Here is a 4,481-nt window from a genome sequence, read left to right on the forward strand (position 1 = left end):
AGCTCTATGATGTGGCTTGATCTCACGTGTCGGAGATGGTAGCACCATCGACGTCTGGACCGATAAATGGATTCCAGGTACTATATCCATGTCACCTATCTCTAGACCACCGAACACTGCTATTCAAAGGGTGGCAGATCTCATTGACACATCAAATTGGTCTTGGAAGCATGAGGTGGTCAGGAAGACTTTCATTACCTCGGTTGCTGAGGCCATTCTTAAGATTCCTATCCGGCAAGGGGGAGGTGATGATTATCTTGCTTGGGCATTCGAAAGATCAGGCAACTACACTGTGAAGACGGCGTACCATGCTCTTGTGACTAAGAACGAACGTTTGGCTCTAGACGAAGGGACGGCTACCAGTACCTCAACTGATGATCAACAGATGTGGAAAGCCTTGTGGAAATTGAATGTCATCCCAAAAGTGAGAGTTTTTTGGTGGAGAGTTCTTCGCGGGATTCTTCCAGATGAAGCCACTCTCAACTATAGACACATTGCATAAATTCGTAGATGCAAAGTATGTCTAGCTATGGACGAGGATCTGAAACATGCATTGATTCATTGCTCGCATGCTAAACGCTTCTGGGAGGAGGAGTGTGCATGGTTCGGACTCCGGCTACCTCGTTTACATCCGGATTCGTGGGCTCGCGATATCTTATGCGACCCGTGGTTTACGGATGATGACTGTGCTAAGATCACTACTATTATGTGGTCTATTTGGCATTCCAGGAATCGTATCAAGCACGGTGAAGAAGGATACGCTGGTCTTGCCGGGCTTTGGGTGGCGGCCTCCTGATGATGATTTTGTACAAATCACCACCGACGGTGCTCTCAATCTGGCGGATGGTAGGGGGCGCGGGAGGCATTGCTCGTTCTTCGACGACCCTACTAGGTGCCTGGTGCAAGCCATATATGGGGATCTCGGATCCCTTGATCATGGAGGGACTTTCTTTGCGAGATGGAGTTCGGTTTGCATCTCTTCGTGGATTCTCGCATGTGATAATGGAAGTCGATTGCTTGGAGTTGGTGACACTGTGGACCACTCGCCACAATTATCGTTCGATTGTGGCTCCTTTACTATTAGAGATAGGAGAGCTTAGTGTTCATTTTTTCTCTTTTATTATACAACATGTAATCTCCCGGCTCATTTGTGTGCAAAGCATGCCTGTACACTTAATATGACCGATAGTTGGCTTGACGAGACTCCTACCTTCTTAATGTCCAGCCTTTTGGCTGACTGTTCCAAGAATGCTTTTACTCAATAAAGCTCTCTGAATTTCCCCGTAAAAAAAAGTGTAGGGTGGGAATTATTCATGGGAATTTGACAGAAAGTGAATTTCCTCTGTTTGTTTCAGGGGTCTTGGAATGGGAGTTGTTAGTGATACGGTTTAGTAGGTACAGAAACTGAACCGACCAAGGGCAAGTAAAAATGATGGGCGGTGTAGAAAGTGAGCAAAACTAGATACAAACACTGTTCCAGTAACTTAAAACGGGGGTGCACAATCAAACATCTTTTTTTTTTACATCCACAACAAACATCCTTATAGGCAAGTCTTGTATGTACATACCCTCCGTCTTAAAATAAGTGTTTTGAGTTTAATATAAATTTGTATTAGAGCTAGTATAAAGTTGAGACACTTATTTTAAAGGAAGGGAGTACTATTCAAGATAAATGTCATTCTATTCCAACAGTTTTTTCTATTCTCACATTAAAAATCCTGCGAATCAGAGAGGGCCTGATACAGAGGGGTGTAATTGTAAATGACCCATTTCCCCCTCGTCCAAACCCTCGTCTTGAACCTTGCCCACCAAATCTGGCCGCCGCCGCCCCTATGTTCCGTCGCGACGCCGCTCGGCAGCTCCCCCTCGGAGGCAACCCCACCGCTTCCATCGCCACCGGCCTTAATCGAGAGTTCCAACCCGCCCCGTCCCCGTCCTCCCCCCCAACTCCCACAATGACAGCTTCGCAGAGTTCAATAGCGAGTGTGCCGTCGAGGTGCACAGCAGAGACGGCGCGGGGCACGGTTGCGTTCAAGATCGCCGGCTACAGCCTGCACAAGGGTCTCGGTATAGGCAAATGGCTCCGTTCTCCGTCATTCTCCATCGGCGGCTACGAGTGGTGCATCTACTACTACCCCGACGGATACCAAGAAGAGAATAGCACAGGTCACATCTCCATCCTCCTCAGGCTCTTGACCAAGAACGCCAAGGTGAGGGTGCTCCACAAGTTGATGCTTGTGGAGCCGGTTAGTGGGCGGTCGATTGTGGTGAACTCCTGCAAAACGCCTAAAGTGTTCGACGATAAAATGTCTTGGGCCGTACCAAAGTTCATGAAGACGACCGCTGAAGTAGAGTCGGTGTACCTGCAGAACGATTGTCTCCTGATCGAGTGTGAACTCAGTGTTATCAAGGAAACTGAGATCCATGTGCCGCCCTCTGACCTTTCGGATAATCTTGCAACCTTGCTAGAGGGGAAGATAGGAGCAGACGTGACTTTCAAGGTTCAAGGGGAGGTTTTTTCCGCTCATAAGATTTTGCTTGCAATGCGATCGGCGGTCTTCAACGCACAGTTCTATGGGCCGATGAGGGACAAGGGGGCACATGACATAACTATTGATGACATGCAGTCTGCTGTTTTCAAGTCATTTCTTCACTTCATCTACACTGATTCAATGCCTTCCATGGACGATCTCGAGGATGATGACAAAAGAGAAATGGTTAAACACTTACTGGTGGCTGCAGATAAGTATGCAATGGGAAGGATGAAGATGATATGTGAAGGCATGATATGCAAGAGTCTTGATGTTGAGAATGTGGCGACTCTATTAGCTCTAGCTGACGAGCACAATTGCAGAAATCTCAAAGATGCTTGCATTGAATTTATGCTCTCTTCGAATAGAATGAATGATGTGATTGCAAGCCAAGGGTATGTACAACTCAAAAGATCTTCGCCTGATATCATTGTGGATGTGTTGGAGAGAGCAGCTAAATCCCGCAAAATTTAGTACGCCAACCTGGTATGAGCTACTTCTTATCCTTCCGTTCCTGATTGATCTTTGGAGGCGAATGCCTTATGTTGGGTTGGAGAAGGCAATTAAGTCTTGGTAAATTTGTACTGTCCATCCTGGGGTTAGCTTCTATCTAGTTACTTTTGATACATAGTGACCTTAGATGAGATCTTTTGGAGTAAGCAGTTTGTTCTATAAAATGTATGTCTACAAGTGTATTGTTTGCCCTGTCTGATATAAGTATATATGAATCTACGGTAGCTCGCTAGTTGCCTTTGTTATCTGCTCCGTTTAATATCTGGCTCATGTGAAGAATGATAAAACTTCGACTTTCGAGTTCTTGGCTATCACTTTTGAGATAATCTGTTTTACTACCTATATGAAAAACTTACATTTTGAATGCCAGCTGTTAGATTTTAATTAGAGACATTTACAAATGGTCTCTTGACATGAACCTTGGTTGCACAGCAGTTTTCTTTGATTCTGAAAATTTCAGTTAGAAAATGAAGTTGAAGTCTTGAACCAAACTACTTTGAGATCAGGAGCAGGCAATTGTAGATTTGATTTTCAGTTAGTAGTACTTCTATTGTACAAGCATATGTTCAGTGAAGTCTCTGTGTATGTTAGCTACACAAGCGCAGTCCTGTGAGAAATAGGTACATAATTGAGGGAGGGGTTAACCGTACAAAAACTGAGAGAGGGATTGAGACGAATCTGGAGGTTTAATCCCTACAGGGAATGGTTGAGGGAGTTGGGATTACCCTTGTTAGGAGCTAGGGTTCTGCCCGGTCTTGGCCGGAGGCTGTAGGGGAAGGAGGGAGAGGGGCGAGGGCTGGAGCGGGCGCGCCGGCGAGTGGGCGCCGTCGTGGCTAGGGTTTAGGTGCGGCTAGGGTTCCGGCTCCTCAGGGAGCCGGGCAACAGAAGATGATAATATCTTTATTGCTTAATTCCAAAAAGAGTCTTACAACCTATATTTATAACCTAGATAACTTGCATAAGAATTAACCTAAGATAACTTGCATAAGAATTAACCTAAGATAACTTGTGGGCTAAGATTGCCCGGTGGGCCTAGCTACCGGCCATAACACTTCTCCCCGCCTTCACAAACAGCTCGTCCTCGAGCTGTAAGGTGGGGAAGCGCTTGTGGAAATCCTCGAGGCGATCAGCCAGCGTCAAACACCTTCTCGACAGCTGGGGCGGCCAGGTCGGCGGCAACGGCGTCCTCCGGAATGTAGTCTGCAACCTCCAGGTAGAAGAGTCGCGGGCAGGCATGGCCGGGCGTGTAGGGTTCATCACAGTTGAAGCACAGCCCTTGGCGGCGACGCTCGAGTATCTCGGCTGAGGTGAACCGGCAGAACGGGCGCACCGCGGTCGCGGCGGGGGGTGCCGCGGAAGCCTGTGTAGGTCGACCCTGTGCGGGATCCGGCGAGACTAGCGACCCAACGGCCCGGGACGGTGATTCCTGCTGACTGG

The 4,481-nt window shown here is 47.4% G+C and overlaps 1 pseudogene; it reads left to right on the top strand.

Annotated features, from left to right (window-relative positions):
- The first annotated feature begins 1,832 nt into the window (after nt 1-1,832).
- Nucleotides 1,833-3,258, top strand: LOC147967886 (BTB/POZ and MATH domain-containing protein 1 pseudogene; annotated as a pseudogene).
- The last annotated feature ends 1,223 nt before the right edge of the window (nt 3,259-4,481 follow it).

This window comes from Triticum urartu, chromosome 5A (genome assembly GCF_056163025.1).
Source record: "Triticum urartu cultivar PI428250 chromosome 5A, HENAU_Tu73, whole genome shotgun sequence".
In the NCBI taxonomy this organism is placed as follows: domain Eukaryota; kingdom Viridiplantae; phylum Streptophyta; class Magnoliopsida; order Poales; family Poaceae; genus Triticum; species Triticum urartu.